This window comes from Falco cherrug, chromosome 13 (genome assembly GCF_023634085.1).
Source record: "Falco cherrug isolate bFalChe1 chromosome 13, bFalChe1.pri, whole genome shotgun sequence".
Lineage (NCBI taxonomy): Eukaryota > Metazoa > Chordata > Aves > Falconiformes > Falconidae > Falco > Falco cherrug.
The window spans coordinates 26132849-26150428 of record NC_073709.1 but is presented as its reverse complement, the minus strand read 5'-3'; the positions used below and the strand labels follow the sequence as shown (position 1 = coordinate 26150428).

General features: G+C 41.3%; 1 protein-coding gene across 28 annotated transcripts in view; it reads left to right on the top strand.

Moving 5' to 3' along the window:
* ESRRG (estrogen related receptor gamma) overlaps nucleotides 1–17580 on the top strand; it is a 408187-nt gene that overhangs the window by 151029 nt on the left and 239578 nt on the right. The gene's annotated exons all lie outside the window — the stretch shown is intronic.

The following is a 17580-nucleotide window of genomic DNA, read 5'->3' as shown; positions in this document are numbered from 1 at the left end:
CCGTGGTGTAAGGTTATATTGTCTTAAGTGTGGGGAGCAGGCCATATTATAAATCTAAGTAAGTTGATAGAAGAGATAACGATTGCTGCTCTTACACTGTAATTAAAAGGAAGGGAATGTGTATAAAACAATTTGGTCATATACTTTGCTTTTATTTGGACAGTAAGTGAAGCACTATCAATAAGCAATTTCATTACAGTCAGTATGGGTTTTGTCTACTTTCATTTTCCATCTGCATTAATTCAGAGTAACTGCATGGGTTTATTATTGATTGACACGGATATAAGCGATGCTAAAATTTGGCTGTGATGTCAGACCTGTTAATTTTCTTTCTTTATTTTTCTTTTGTGATCCCATGAATTGAAACTTGGCTTCTGATTTCAACAGTATGAATTTGGGGGTGGGTTTTTTCATACTTTCTATAGGGCTAAAATGAGCTGCAAAAATGGTATGTTGTGGTGGGGGGGAAAAGTTTGCCTTTGATTTTTATTGTAGACATGGGGAGTTGTGTAATTGTTTCCAATACAGTGTCTAAATGAGCCAAACCCAGTGCATGTGTGACTGTTGAAAACAGAAGTGGATTTTTTTAGTACTTTTAATTTGTTTTGTCTTTTCAGGAGGGGGGAAAAAAAAAAAAAAAAAAAAACAAAACAAACCCACAACCCTGTCCCCCCAAATCAGCAAAATTGAGATTTTTTTTTTTTCTTTCTCTCTCTCTTTTTTTTTTTAAATCCCAGTGAGTTGTGCTGAGGAATGGCAGTGGTTTATGTGCAGCCCCTGCATGCAATTGCCACTTGTAAAGCAGCTGGCTCATGTGGAGTGAAAGCCTGCACTCTGCTGTAGAGCTGAAGTCTCCATTACAGAGAAAAGAAGGCAGGCCTTGGACTACACAGGTGGCAGACAGGGTAGGTGCAGGTAGCTGCCTCCTGGATCAAGCTGTCCACTATGCGCACAGTGGGCCAGATCAGCACCGCAGCCTCCTTATCTACAAAAATCAGTGATTTTCATAGGTGAGGATGCTGCCAGTGATTCTTGGCTGCTTCACCGCTGCTGATGCACACAGCTGCTCCATGGGTCTTACTGAGATGCCAAAAGAACTTTCGGTGTACTCAGTGCAAGTGTGTTTATCCTTATCACATATGCCGAGCTGAAGGGACATCCCAGCTGGTACCTCAGAAAAGTAGTGTATGTTGGAGATGGATGAAGACTAACTGTTTACTGGGGCCAAAGTAGTGCATGTTTGGATGGAATGTAACCAAACAAGCCATTGTGGTTCTAACTGGTTCAGTGAGAGAGGTTAGTGCTCAGAGAGAGAGAGAGAACGTGAGTTTTCCTACTCTGGGAGTGGGTACAGTGAGTGAAGCTGCTGAAGGCTGTACTGGAGCAGACTGGAGTGCTTTTGTGAGCAGCTGGTGAGGCTGCCTTGAGAGACTGCTGGTCAACAGTGGAGGGCAACACCACCATAAAGCAGCAGAGCTGCTCCCAGCAGGTTTCTCTGTCCTTCTTCCCACAACTACCCAGGCTCATCCAGTTTGGGAAGCACCGCAGGCCTAATTCCTTTTGTTTCCCCAACAGAAAGTTTCCTTTCCCAGGAGTAACAGGTAAGGGTCACATGCTCCATGCTCATGTAGTCCGACTCACTGGTTAATGGCTAAAGAGATTTTTCATATCCAGCAAATACCCAGCCCATTGACTGGTCAGCTGATGGAGAGTGCAAGGCTGTGTTTTAGCAGGCTGGGTGATGGCTGGCAGTTACAGATTTCAATGACTCCAGTGTTGCACCACTTATATAAGGTTCTGCTTTGTGCTATTCAGTTGCAATTATTTTAGCGGCATCTTAGTCTAACAATGAAATACTTCCATACCTATTTAACCACATCTGCGAGTATATCAAGTTAATTCTTGTGAAATATCTTTAAGATGTTAGCTTTATCTTTCCTGGTTTATGCATAAAATTCTGTAGTCTCGGCCCATAGGCTAACGGACACCTGAAAAATCAGATTTGTTAGGTGTCTCCTAGTTCTCTGGATTCAGGACACCACAGTTTTAGAAGTGCAACTGTGACCTGATCAAAATGAAGTTGGATGTGCAATAACAGGAGTAGAAAACAGTCTATGTATTTTGGCTAAAAAGCCTTCTCCAAGGTCAAAAAGAGAACCAGTAGCAGAGCCAGGAATAGAACTGTTATCTCCCAGGCCTTTTTCTTCTGCTTCTGTCCCAAAAGACACTATGCAAGGTACAATATCCATTTGACAAATTGCACAGTTATGTGATGAATTGCATTTATAATGCACATTTTATGGCCTCTTTTGGCCACTTCCTACTAATCCATCTTTCCTGGGGTATGTTCTTAACACTCCACAGCTCTTGGTGGCTGTTAAACAACAACACAAAAATGTTCGTTTCTCCCAAATGTAGATTTTACCGCAACTACTTTGGTCTGAAGCAGAGGCCTGGAAATACTCAGCGCTTCTCAGGTGATGGGTTTAAGGCCTGATGTCCTTCAGCCTAAAGGGGGTAGGAAGTCATTTATATATGGCAAAAGGTACATGGGAATTTCCCAGTTTCTCACTAAAAACATAAATTTCTTCTACCGCTGCATGTTTATAAGGTCTGATGCTTACACGTAGTTCTACGATTTGATACTAAATATAATTTGGACTCTTTTCGTAAGACTTGTATCCTTCAGCCAAAGCTTTGCCTCTTGTTACTCGTGTCAAGTGTGTAGCAATCAGCAAGTTATCAATTACATCTTAATGTCATGTATTTAACGTGGACATCCATACACTCGCTGACTTACTAGTAACATGAATATTTCAGAATATCAACCAGTTATTTGCTGTGGTTCTAACTTCCTGAATTTCTTGTGATAAATACGCATTTACTAGGGGTAAGATAAAGTGACGGGGCTGGGGCGCAAGCTGCTGGGAGGTGCGTGGGCTTTGGCTCAGGAAGTACCTCGTGATCAAGGCAGCTGGAGTTGGCTGAGAGCCAAGCAGGACTTTGGGGTGTCCTTGAAGTTAGGCAAGTGAGGTCCTGGGTAAGAATGCATCTTAAGTATGTGCTTCAGTGTTATGTTGAGCTGAAGAGCTGTCAAAATTTCTGAGGCATCTTCATGGTGACGGTTGGGTTTTTGGGGTTGTACTTGTATTACTACCAGGATTGCATCGTGGTCTTAAAAACATCACTTAACCTTTCTGTCACCTAGTTTATATACCTGTGAAACAGATAGATATAAAAACATCTACTTCTCAAAGATCTTATAAGAATTAACAAATACTGAAGTGCCTTGAAACTCTTGGTGAAAAGTCATTTACAGAGGTACAAAGTAGTATAATTGGACATGTTTATAATATTGTGCCTCTGTAAATGCACGTAGTTCAAAACTACAGTTCATTAAAAAAAAAAGTAAAAAATAAAAATACCTATATATTCCAGGTGCAAATTTGAAAATACTGCTATAAAACTGGGTCTTAAGCTCCATAACAAAGGGCATAGATGAAAAAACCTTTAATAGAAGTTACTTTTACGCTAAATTAACATTGTGAAAGTGTTTAATTTTCAACAAACCATATGACCCCTTTTGCTCTCCATGCTTCTCCCCAGAAGACTGGGAGAAATAAACTTGTCAGCACACCAACTTCATGCTCCTGCCTTTAGCATTTTATGTTGTGTTTCAGAAAACACGAACCATGGAAAAAAAATTGTTTATTTTTAAATATGAAACTACATGGACAATATTATTGTTGCATTTCTTGAAATGTGTCCAGAATTCAAACCTGGAGGCAATAGACATGTGAGAGAGAAATTGGCCCTAGACAGTTAATAAATTCTAGGCAGAGATGCATAAATCAGCGAGGGTATTTTTCAAACTTTTTTTTTTTCCAAAGGGTGGGCATGGGGGAGGGAAATGTCTTTGGAGAATTGTTTTCTATCAGTTCAGAAAATAGAGAAAAGAATTCAGCAATACCCAGTGCTGGTTAGCAGATTGTCATTTTTGGGTTTGATGTTCCTGGGTTTAATTGTCTTTCATGTGAACAATGGCAGGAGCTCTCTAGTGTGCCATGCGAGCATGATAAAAGGGGGCCGTTCTTGCATAGCAATGCCTTTTTTTTATTATTAGCGTAAAAAATTAGCAAGCTGGAAGTCGTTAGAAGGAGTTCCATTGGCATTAATTGTAATGCAGCCTGAATTTGTTTGCAGACCAGTGCGGCAAGACAATAGCAGCAGGGAAAAAAAGCAATATTAATAGCCTTTTACTTATTGTATCATTTTAGTGAGCCTTAATAAGGTGTCTGCTGTCAACTGGAATTTATTAAAATATAAAAAAAAAGACATGGTAATTGATGTATTGCAGTAAGTATGGATGAGGGCTCAACTTGATTAATGTATGAGTTGGCTTTTTAAGGCATTTTAAAAAGGCTTCTTAACTGGGTCTTAAGAGACTGGCACAAGCCCACTGTAAACTACCTCATTGCAGTTGGAAAACAGCCTGACAGCTGCTGATGTCTCCTGTGGCTTTGCTTTTTTTTCTGATCAGAGAAAACTGAAGTAATATAGTCCTCGTCAATAATTGCAGTGCTTAAAAATCTTATAAAGGGATTTCTGTTCTTCCCTCCGGAGATAACTTTTCAAAGGTTAAATTAGTTTTACTTGTGTGTGCTTCAAATATCTCGGCTCCCAATAAGGATCAAGTTTTGTTTTAAATAAACTGCTAGTTTGTGTGTTGCATTGGATTAGCACCTTGCTGAGTACCTTCTCTTTCATTATGAGATGGACACTACAAAGCATTTTGTTTAAGTCTTGCTGGAGTCCCCCAAAAAGCTGCAAGACATTGACTCACTTTGCTAGTTTAGTTTGGAGATGGGTACTGTCGTCATCTTCTTGTTTTTTGTGGTGAACTTCACCTGAGTTTATAATCTTTGCTGTGCCACTACTCAACATAACTTCAAGTAGTCTACCAACAGGGAAGGACTGGTGAGTGATGTGGTGTATGGAGGATGTCTTGGCCATAGGTGTAAGGTGAAGTGACAGTGTTGAGTTTTATTAAAAATTTCCAGATTTGTCTCCTAGGATAATAGATGACTTTCTAGTGGCTAGACTAATCAACGTTCTTCCTTCTGTAGCATTGTCCCTATCAGTGCTGCAAATGTCATCCAAGTAGATATCAAAGTCAAAGGGAGAGAGCAGACTTTTAATTTGTTACAGTACCATGTTGTCCTTCCTGATAGCTCCAGGCCTTTCCCAGAGGAAGTGCTCATGCTTCATTATGGATGTAAGCTTTATTAGTATAGACGTCATCGGGTTCAAGTGTTAGGAAAAGCCTCTGCTTGCTAACAAAGGCCATGGCCTTGGATAATTCAACTGTTCTTACTGAAGGTTGTAAGTCAGTGTGGATGATGCTCTACTGTTCTCCTTGTATTTTTTTTTTAACACTCTGATCCTGCTTGGAGATCATATGATGTGATTCTCCCTCTCTGAAGGAGAACTTCAGTCCTCTGTTTTCCATGTGTTCCTTTTGCTTTGGATCCAACCACTTACCAGACAAAAAGCCCAGTTAAAGTCATTTCAGCAATCTGTGTAAGCCTATAGTCAATTAATCCACAGACTGCCACATATGAATAATAATGCCTCTAAGATTTCTTCTTCTTCAGGTTTCAGATACCAGCAGTGCAGCTGCACAGTGTACATACTTGTGAGATTTTTTTTAGGTTTTTTTTTTTTTCCCTTCCCTTTCTGGCAGGCTTACTACTAAATGAAATTTTTGCGTAGCTCTGAACATGGGTTTCAGCTTCTTTTTACATTAGAAACCTAAACTTTAGTTTCTTTCTATGCAGGCTACCTTCTGCATGAGAGAGGCAGCTGAGGGGTGATTTTTCTAGGAACTTTCTTTTCCCGTCACGTTTATTTTATTCAACAACACTTCTTTCTCCAGTAACTGTTAGGTAAAACAGTTCTCTCTTCTGTTCCCTGCCAACAGGAGAGAGTAAACTTGAATGAATTGATAATGATAGAGCATTGCATTAATTGCAGCTCCCGCTCCTTCTTCAGCCTGCCGGCCACCTGGGCTTTCCAGTTTCAAGCAGCACTCCAGTGGCTCTGCTATGCCATTGAGGATAACATTTAAATATAGACATCTCAGATATTTACTCTTCTAGTTACACTGCTGTGGCAGATGCTGCAGTGGTCCAGTGCAGCATCTCTGCGATCCATGCAAAAAAACCCACCATGCTGTCCCAACGGTTTCTTCATTTAGCCTAACTCACAGTTTACATAATAATTCACTTCAAGGTCTGACTCACCTCGAGTCATTTTCTCCTTCTCATTCCCTTCTCTCCTTCATTTTTAGGCATGGGCTCTCTGAAATCTGTTCCCGAATATACCCAAAGGTTGCAAGCATTTGAAAGCTAAGTGTGGATTCTGATCAAAATTTTACAAATGGTTTCCATTTTATTAAGGAGTCAGATTGAAGACCATTAATAAAATGGAAACTCTGCAGCTTAATCTAACCTTGATATATTTCCAACCTAATGCATCTGCTTATAGTCCTGTCACCGCTGGATCTGAGCACCGAGAGCATTGCTGAATACATTTTCATACCTTTGCATTTTTTTCCCCCCTGTCCCAAGTTAGGCCAATTCTGCACTGTTCTAGGCATCTTTCTTTCCCTGACTTTGGCTGGGATTAGAAGAGCCATTCCAGACTTTATTTGATACCATGTTTGCTGCTAAATGTACAATTTATTTAGTGGAAAAGGAGTGATGCAGAACGGACACTGCACTTGCGATGGATTTTGGAGGTAAATGAAGACCAGGTGCTACACAGCTTGATTATCTGCTATAAGAGTTATGCTGATGAGCCACCTCATAGCACAACCATACCCAAATAACAAGTAGTGATGGTGATCAAGCAGAAGTCAGCAGGCCTGACCCATAACATTTCATATCACGCCATTAAAGTTACCATCCGCATTTGGCCCTGCTGGAACTTCTGCTTTGCTATGAACTTTATGTGGACCCTTGTGTGCATGGATTTTTCTTCCTCCCACCCCAAAAATTCAGTTTCTTCCAGCTGATATGTGGAGGTAACCTCATCTCCTTAGGTTGCAAGTCTGTTGTAAATCTGACTGAATGGATTCATCACTGAACTGTGGATTATCCTTGTGGCAACTACCACGTGACTATAAAATTCTGGTAATTAATGTAATTATTTAATAGTTCTGAGTAGAAAGGGGAATCTCAGGTGTCACAGAGGAGGTGTTTATTTAGGTGTTCAAAATGTTTTTTCCCTAGCTCTTACAAAGACTGAACCTGACCGCAGTAAATGGATGCAATAATCACCTTTGCAACGTGGATGAAGTGTTTGGGGGTGATGGCGAGTCCACTTGCACTTGCCATTTTTGACGTGTGTGCTTGAAAAAGCCCAGTCCATTCTTTTGTTCGGGTACGGTTACAAAGCCTGGCGCAAAGTCATTTCGGTGGCACTGAAAGAGGTCTCGTCTCTCGCTGCATCAGAGCACAGATCTCAGATTCCCTCTTCTGAAAGTGGCCTCTGGTTATTACATGAGTAAAAATACAGACGATCTCTGCCAGACACACACGGAGACTAGGTGTCTGTGCTGACACATCAATACAAAGAACTGTTATCACAGGAAAATTTCTCCTTCTAAACCTGGGCTTAAACTAATATGAACAGACATATAAAGGCCCCAGTGGGTGACCTTTGTTCGCATGAGAATATGTCTGCTCAGGGATTTCTTAGTTCATGTTAATTGATTGCCTGATGGGATTGATTAACTAATTGATTTACTGTGGTTTGTGATTTAACACTAGGATTGGCCTAGGGTGTGCTTCAAAAATTTTTGATGTGGAAGAGAAATTTGGGAAAAGCTGGCACTAGCAGTGCTTGTCTGTTTGAACGTGAGGGTGTGAATACTTGCCATGAGCAACGCTTTATGGGCTGGGTTAGAGCAAAGTAAGCAGAGAAGTAAATTTACAGCGTCTTTCTTAACTCATCTTTATTTTGTATAAGCCCAGTTGAAGTGCATGGTAAAATAATGTCAGTGTGTGAGGTATCCATCTTCTCCATTATCCTGCAGGCAAAGGGAGAGGGGCTATTGACAGGATCTGTGTTCAAAACCATTGTCCCTTCCCTCGTTCTGCAGGAGTGGGCTCCTAATCCTTATTCTCTGTGTGCCCCTACCTGCCCCCCCCTGCCCCATCATGGTGCATATATACTCGAGCAGCTCTTACCATGGAGGTACAGAGAAAGACGTGAAAAGCCTCGCAGCAAAAACCTTGCAACTAAAAGTGCCCCTGATGCTGTGGTTCGCACATGTGTCTGCTTCCTGGCAACAAAAAAAAAAAAAAGGCAGCCATTTAGAGACACCAGAACCAAAATTCAGATCCATGTGACAGTTTTGAAAGCACAGTCTAAGTGCCTGGTGGATGCAGGTTTTGCTGTAGCTTACAGAAACTTGTTCCAAAGAAATCATGTCATAGGCCTGCAGTGAGGGCGCAATAGACTTTCTGTTCGCTCTCTGGGTATTTCTTGCTGCTTAGGATACCTGGAAAAAAAAAACAACCCACCAACATTATGTATTTCCTATTAACCTGTTTTGAAAATAGTCTTCCTATATCAAAGCATGTTTAAAAAGCAGATTGCATTTGATAGCAGTAACTAAAATGCAGTAAGAAGCAGCCTTTTGATCTGTTGCAAATAAACGTTTCTGCAGATAAATACGTTACAAGTGTATTTTTGTTCACTTGCTATCAAATTTAATAACAACCAGTGGAATTGAGTTCAACCAAAATGGTTTCATATCAGACTTTGAATACATACTTTTAAATATTAAAAGATAATGATTTGTATGGCATTGTTATATAATGCATTTCTTGTCTTCTCTTGTGTGCATGTGACGAATTCCAGTCGATAAGCGCAGGACTCTGGAGTCAGTTGTCTGGCTAGTTATTAAGATTAAGATAAGTACTGAGAAGGGAAAGATACAGCGCATTGTACTGCCCTGCTGGGACGGGGCCACCTCGGATTCCAAGTGTAAACAATGCATTAGTTCTCCCTGGTTTATTTCAAACCCGAGGTGTACACTGTAAATATTTGGGAAATATGATGGAAGGAGTGTGGAAAGACTTTTTTAAATTTTTATCCATTAAATGTTATTACTAAAAAGTGAACCTTAGGCCCCCTTGGGTCCCAAATCATTACCCATCTGTAAAAATCCAAGACTAATTTTTGTTAATTACTTATGGAAAATAACTTTTTTTTTTTCTTCTTACCCAAGCCATAAAAAAGCAGACAGACATTGGGACGACGTTATCACTGGGCACTTCATGCTGAATGTGCCACGGCAATAACAACATAGTTAACGCTCGCACAGCAAAGCTCCATTAGGGTTTTGAGGGGGGAATGGGACTGGAAGGCCTGAACTGCAAAATACTGAAGCTAATGCAAAGTCTCCATATGACTTCAATAAACTTTGGATCGGGTCCAAAATGAGAGTTAGTGAGGTCAGTGCTTTCTGAGCATGTTGGAGCTGTTATTGCTGGTGTCTCTGTGGTGGACTCCTAAGGGCATCACGCTGCCTTTGCCAAAGGGGGAGAGGGAGAAAGTTTTTCTGTTATTCCAAAACATTACCGAAATACTAAAAAAAAAAACCCCAAATGTTTCCTGAAGTTCAGTTCTTGATTCTTACTAACTATAATAAACGTGAGCTTTGCTGCAAATTGGTAGTCGAGGCTTTCAAGACAGCAAAGTCTGACTTGTCTGCAGGCTCACTGGAGGAGTGATAGAAGGCAGTCATTTAGAAAGTGCATTGGAGCTGCGTGCTGTGCAATGTAGAGCGCTGGGTAGCAATTAATTTTTTAATGAATTTAAAACTAGATGTATGGAAATGCTTATATAAAATGTATACACTGCTAAACAGCTAACTAGTCCTTGGGGTTTGCGTTTTCATTATCTGTATGTAAATCATTTCAGCTAGCATGATCTAATGAGTCAAAAACTGCTCTGAAATTTGAGGCACTTCTTGAAAATCCTTATGCCCTGCTTCATCATTTGGACCTTACAATGAAGCTACGTCTATCCTCTGATTAATTACCTCTTATGTGGAGATAGTTTGTAGGTTTCATTGTGTTTCAGAAGGGTTATTTCTAAACTCTAGGAATACCCTGCCTTAGTGGGAATGGAAAATAAAGGAACATTCAAAACCATTCAAGAGAAACAAGAAGCACAGCTGAATGGTCCCCAGTGACCCCTCCTAAATCTGATGTTTCTTATGTGGTAGGAAATAAATTAATAAAATAAAAATAGTTAACTGTAAAAGGCTATCCGACCAAACCATGCAAACCACTTTTTCCTGAGCATCAGAAAGTTCTATTACGGAACTAGAAGCTGTCTCTTCCCTTCATATGCCTATTAAATCATTGTGCTTCCTTAGCTCCCCTAAGGTATACGCTAAGGTTTCCTCTTAACCAGCAAAGAAGATAAATAGCTCCTCTATCTGCTGTTTACAGGTATCTTAAGCAAAACCAAAATTATAGCAGAATCACTGTGGCATTGCAGTTTCTTACAGAATCCTGCATATAGAACAAAAAGTTGTAATACCTCTGAAAGAATGTATAATACATGAATTATAAAGTGTGTGTGTGTATATACTTGCATGCATGCTTTATAACTTCAATTACTTTTTTTTTTTTTGAGGTCTATTAGTAATTAAAAGAATATCTAAGCTTGATGTGCTGTAACCAGATAAAAGAAATGTACAGAGTGGACTGGAATATTTAGAATACCACGCTCTGTTTCCCACCTCTTTTTTCACAGTGTGAGCATTATATCATGGTTGTGTACATTCCAGTTAGCTGCAAGTGAGAAATCACTGCTGAGGTCGCTGAAATGTCAGCGCCACATACGCAGAGGACAAAAATGGATGGAATTCCCTGTTATAACTCTAATTATCAAAACTCATAAGATACAAGAGGAAAATGCGTGTGTCCTATATGCTGCGTACCGCAGTCTAACAGGGACACTGCCTGGCTGAAAGGCCCTACAAACAAACCTATGCCCTAACCTATTTCGTATTTTTAAACATTTCATGCACCAGGTGAGTGAGTTTAGTCTCTGGCACACATGTATGGCTTTATGCTGTATGCTCGCTAGATGCTCTTGAAATCAGCTACATGTTTTTTAAGCTCTTTGGCTAAACCCTGTATGGTTTGAAATACCCAGGTAGTTAGCATTCCTGCCAATTTGATATGATTGAGACCTTTACTTGAACTGACCTCAGAAGGAATAGAAGACTAATTGAGGCAGCCCTAGTTCTAGCTCTCTAGAGGTGTAAAACACTGCAAATGGTATCTGGTGCATGCATAAAAAGGTTTACATAGTGGAAGAGGGATATGAGAAGGAAAAGAAAGAATCTTCTTTCTCCATCTCTCAGCAGCCTATTCCCCCCTTCCCCCTGAAGCTTCAAGAAAATTATTTTATTCCCTTCTTAATGTCACTGCATGGTAAAATAATAAGAAAAAAAAAAGAAAAAAAAAAAGAAATGCACCCAAACAATGTAGGAGGTAAAATTAGGACAGTACTTGGGTGCCTCAGGGCTGTAATTAAAGCTATCTAGATAAAAAGAGATATTCTGCCTTAGATTTATGTTCTGAGGAGGGGAAGAAAAAAAAACAAAACCCGCTGAAAGTGAAACAGCAAAAGAAATCCGTAATTCCAGTGTGTTCAACTCACCCATCAGAAGAAATGGCATTAATTCAGGTACCCAATTACTGTAATGTGGTTCAGAGCACCTCAATAGGTGTTTCAATCTCAAGCCAGGACTAACATTTGTAATCCTTTAAATGCACTTAAGAAATTGATGTTACAGCCCCACAATCTGTTAGGGGCCTTGCTTCCTGGCTGATTGCAAAGTATCCCACCATTAATTGGATCATCAGAATGTGATCCGCGTTCTGGTCCCCGGATTATGTAAGACTGACTTTGCTCTGACGCGCTGAACCAGAGGCTTCTTTTGCTGGATATTTTGACCCTTAATGTAGATAAGTGGTATTTTTCATCAATCTTAGCTTGCATTAAAAAAGGGAAATGTCAATTCAATGTGGGGCATTTAACTTAATTCAACATCTTTTAATTTAATACCTTGGAGAAGTTAGTCCGTCTCCGACCTGCCGGAGACTTCTGCTGATGGAATGGTTTATGGAGAAGGGCTGAAGGCATCTTGTTCCCACTCCATACCACGGTCAGTTCCCAAAAGTCTCTTTATTCTTCGTCTCTGTATGAAAAAGTAAGATAGTAAAAAAAAAAAACCAAAACCAAAAAAACCCCCAACAACAAACCACAAAAAAACCCAACCAACCCACAAAACCCCACCAAACAGCCCCCTGACCATCTTGTATTGGTAATGGGACTGCTCCACATGCCTGAGGGAAAAGAGACAAAAAAATTAATTCAGTGTTTACTACCCCGTTTTCTTTTGGGGCTTCAGGTTTTCTTGATATTTTTTTTTTTTTTTTTTTTTTGGTTGTGAATCAAGGTGCTTTGATTAATTCACTCAGTATTCTTAGCATGTTTTGGTGCTATAATAAAAGCTAGTTTGGAAATCCTCTACATGGATTAAACCTAAAATCCTGATAAAAATAGGGGACATGCTTTCTGATATGAGTCTTAATTTTTTTTTTTTTTTTGAGATTATTACCAGAATAGGAACAGGACATTTTGCAACACCTTTATCTCTTTTTTTTTTTTCTTTTTTTTTTTTTTCTTTTTGTTGTACTGAATCATAAAAGCCCTCCTAGTGCTTCTCTTCCTGATGCTGAATGCATTTGTCCCAGTGGTACAGACAGGAGTTCAAAAGTGACTGCAAGATTTATTTATTTATTTTTAAACGAAAATAGTAAGCTTTCCAATTTTCTGGGCTTGGGAGAACCATTATATGGTATGGTATCTCTTGGCCTCATGGTTGTAAGGATAAGGATGGTGAGGTGAATAGAATCACATTAGGTTTCATGACCAAGGCTTGGTATTGTTTCTCCTGGAACTGATCATAGAATCACAGAATGGTTTGGGTTGGAAGGGACCTTGAAGACCACCTAGTTCCAATGCCCTGCCATGCGCAGGGACACCTTCCACTAGACCAGGTTGCTCAAAGCCACATCCAGCGCTTAATAATCCTGGGTATGGCAATGACTTCAGTAAAGTTAGTACCTGCTATCTACATACATTTACATCAGAAATCACTGGCAGAATCTAACTTTTTTGGTCTTTCAGAGAAAGACCAAGCTCTTTTCACCTGTGTCACATGAAGGCAGATGTTTATACAAATAATTTTGGAGCTCAGGCTGGCTGACTTGGGTTTTCTTTCTCTTGTTTTCTGCCGGGATCCTGGATTTATTTTTCCAACTCTCCTCTTTTGTGAGTCATTCAAAACCGGTGCTGTACTGTGGGCAGGGAGATCTGCTGAGGCACAGCATTGGTGAGGTGTGGATGGGCTTCATGGCTCACTGCCGTCTTCTAGGCTATGGAGACTTCTGGAGAGGTCTTCAGAACTTTACAGGTTGAGGAAAAACAGGCTTTTGAGGCAGCATCTTTGTTTCATGAGAAATGTTCAATCCCACGGAGAATTGGACTGAAGAGGGTAGTTCTTGCATTTGTCCCTCTCTCCTGCTGGCCAGGACCAATTCAAAGTCTGCTGTGTAGGGAAAAAGTCAAAACTTTGAGGCAGGGAGTGTAAATCAGAGTTTTGGGACAGCCTTGTTAGACATCTCATCTGTACGGCTCTTGCAGTCGCTTAGGATGCCACTCTGTGAGGTTTCTCAGCATGTCGGAGCACATAGTTGTCCTTGTCTTTGGTGCACGCTAATCAGGTTTTGTAGATTAGCAGAACACCTACGTTAGCCTTCTCATTGGATTTACAGAGAACAATAAACAGAGATGCATAAAAAGGCTTGTGGTGGGAGACGTTTTTGTGGTCTTGAACACAGATAAGAAGAGAACTGGTCTGGCGATTGGAGTGAGCTGACTTACAACTTAGCAGGAGGCAGCAGTTTCTGGTGTTGGGCTGGGGGTTTGGGGCTGTGTGAGGTGTTTCTTACTGATACAAGGTGCGTGGCTCATACTTAAGTGCTTGACCTTGCCTTTTTTTTTTTCTTCTCTCTCTCTTCCCCCCGCCCCCCTTTCTCCTTCCTTCTCGATATGAATTGAATAGGCAGGTAGATATATACAGTTCTGGTCAGCCTAATTGGCGCTAGAGGTGATATGGTGCTACGCTAGGACAGGATAACCTTTAGGTTTAGGCTCCTGGCTGGAGCACAGGACACGTGCATTCAATTCCCAGCAGTTCTCTTGCTGGTCTCTTTGAATTGCATGATGTATCGGTCATGGCAGTCTTCTCTCTTTGCACTTGTATGGCTCCTGGCGCAGGAGGTTCTCACCTGCAACAGTAGATGCCACTGAACTGTAAATAAGAGCCCTGGCTAGAGCTTCCTATAAGCAGGTGACTAGCTTTCAAAAGTGTAATTTATTTTTTTTTTTTTTACCTTACAGTATTTGAATGTCTATGTTCTCCTTGAAATTGGCCCCACGGATGAAGAATGTGAGTTTGTGCTGTAACGTTACATACTGGCTATACGAACATGTAAAGAGATCGAGAAGTCCGGAGATGTATACTTATATATTATCCATGAGGGAATTACACCTACTTAAGCTTAAATATTTTCACAAGCAGTGTTGAAGGAAGCTGGTTTGGCCATGTTCAGGCCTGGTATAAACAGAATCGCCTTTCCTGATGTGAGTGAAGCTTCACCTACTTCTGCCAGGCCCAAGTTTAGCTCAGAGACTTCCAGATAAGCACTAGTCTCACAGCTCAACTTGTTCAACACTGATACAAAGCTCTTTTATGAAGAGGGAAATATAAAGCAATATTGGCAAGTCTATAATTACTTGGGCTGCAGAAGGAGCGTATTGTTTCTTCCTGCTTGGAAGGGCCTGTAGGGAGAGCAGCATCTGCGGTACCTCTGGTATTGATAGCATTCCTACAGCCACTGCATTTTCCAGCAAGCTTTGTACTAGCGTAAGATGCTTCTGAGTTATCCCACTGTAGGGAAGGGAAAGGAAACCTTCTGTAGCTTGTGGCAATACCTTCCTGGGCGATTGATTTTAAGCACAGAGAGTGTATCTCGGGGTGTTTTGCTGTATGGAGTTGCATTGGAAGTGCGTCACTCCCCATCTGTTTAATTGGAGTCTTGGGTGACACTTCTCTGCTGCCTTATCCCCGGATAGAAAGCTGATCCACGTTTTAGCTTTAAGTACACTACAAGGTTGGAAAGTAAAGTTGAGTTTGCAGTGAAGCAGATATATTGGCTTCCCATGCTTTGAAGACAAATGGAGTCTCATCCATCGCTGCTATACCAGTATGCCGTTGCTGTTTCAGCCTGCTTTGGGTTAGGATTTCAGCTTGCCCTTCCTTCCTAATGGGGTCCCTTGGTGGAGAATGCCATCCAAGTGCAGGATGGATGAGATGCCCTAAGGACCTGTATCCGGCTTGCCTTTCAAGCAGTGCCTTGCTGAACTGTGAACTGGGCTTTTCATGGAGTGCTGCATGAGGATATGAATTCAACTTTGAGGGGGGGTGGGGGAAAAGGGAACAACCACCACAGCAGCAGCATGTGTCAGCCTGAAAGCATACGCTATTCGGTGGCAATATTAATATGCATCTAAAATTATTTTCTTGTGGTGTCTTAGTATTTCCCAGGGGCCCCTTTCTTTGTTCTAACTCCCTGTGAAAGGGGCAGAGAAAAATGGCTGGTGCGTTTGCTTTGGCCGCTGTCAGTGGTGGGCTCACAGCAGAATTAATTCTGCCCTCTCTAATGACTGTCAATTACCTCATTGCCAGGGGAATGGCACCCTCCACCTGCAGGACAGTAGCAGCTAAGTTTTGTTACACGGGACAACACGCTTCTCTCCTCTGGGCTGCCCACAAAGGCTGGAGCGTTTCCGTGGCCAGTGCAGGTCTCCCTGCTCGGTGACGCTCGCTTGTCCTAGGGTCAGGCTGTGTGGCGACGCTTGTGTGTCCACGCTTGGCATCTTACTGGGTTTGGGTTTTGTCTGGAAAGTAAACCCTGTGTTTCCTTCACTTGGTGGAAGAGGGGGAAAGTTTAAAAGAAGTGGGCGGGATGAAGCACGCGCTGTAACTATTGTGATCATATCCTCACCTGGGCTTCTCTGTTCCCTGGGAAGATGTGCTTGCAAGATGTGGTGGATGTGTATAAACACTGAAATTTTTTTGCATTGGGTTGCAGCCTTTTTGGGGGTTAGAATCCTGCCTGAAATCATGAGTCCACTGTTCATACAGGCCCAACTGCACAAATTGTGAATACTTTTCAAAGCCCTGCGGATTAATTCAGCAAATTCAGACCATCATACACAGTGGTGTAAAACAAATGCCCTGTTTCTATTCCCCAAACTTGCGCTGGCTATGAGTACAAGTATTTTACCTGTCCAATTAGTTGGATGCTGTTGCTAAAAATGTAGAACAAAAGCGTCCTGTTAGGGAGTGCTAGCCAGCATGTGCTGGTAGGATGTGAGTGATAGCTCACACGTACTAGGGTGTGAAGCTGAGCAAGTGTTTTAAATGGTTGATCTGGATTTCAGTGGTGTGCCAAGCTGTTCCTTGAAACACTCTGTACGGTACAGTAATTGCAGGGTATGGTCTTGTATAAGGAAGCAGATGTGAATCACAGGTGAGCTACTTTGGAACGACGACAATGGTGTGAGTACTCTCCCTGCCTTTGCCTTTCCCCTCCCAGTCTCTCATTTTCCTATATATCTTTTATTAATTTTTTTTTCTTTTCTCCTACCACACAGGTAGGCATGTTCCAATGGGTCTCTAAACCTGCTACGTAGTGGTTAATCTGGTTCTTGTGTTTGATTTAAATGCCTTTTTTCACCTTGCCTACCCCCAAAAACCCACACTGCGTCAGGTAGCTTTGGAGGTACCAGTAAGTGTATGTTACAGAGGGAGAAGTGAGACAGGGCACGTGTCTTCACCCAAGATTTGGAAGTGGTAGGAAATGACCTCTTACACTTCTTTTGCTTTTTAGATCTTTAAGCCCTAAGCCACCCTAAATCTACTGTCCCTATAAAAAGCTGCATTTTAAAAGGCTTTAGGAAGCTTGCTGACCTTGCAACCTACTTTGTAAGGAGTCTGCACCCACAGCTATTAAACAAAATTAATTTCAGCACTTTTAAATTGTTAATCTTGCAAAAGACAACTTGCTTGCTCTCCAGTGATCCCACAGGTCATCATTCTGTGAGCTGCAAGCCATCACCAGGGTTCATGGCTCTGAACATCATCAGTCTGCTTGTGGTCTCCCAAACGCCTTGCAAAATTAATTCCTCTGCCCTCCACTTTTCCTCCCCAGCAGCTCTTTGAATTCTGGGTGCTTGGTGAGCAGTGTGTGGGTAGCAGCTATTCACCAGTAGCCACGCCACAGATTATTCTTATTTTAAGGTTACTCTATCCTAAATCAGTGCTTCCAATCCTCACTCATGGCCATGAACTCT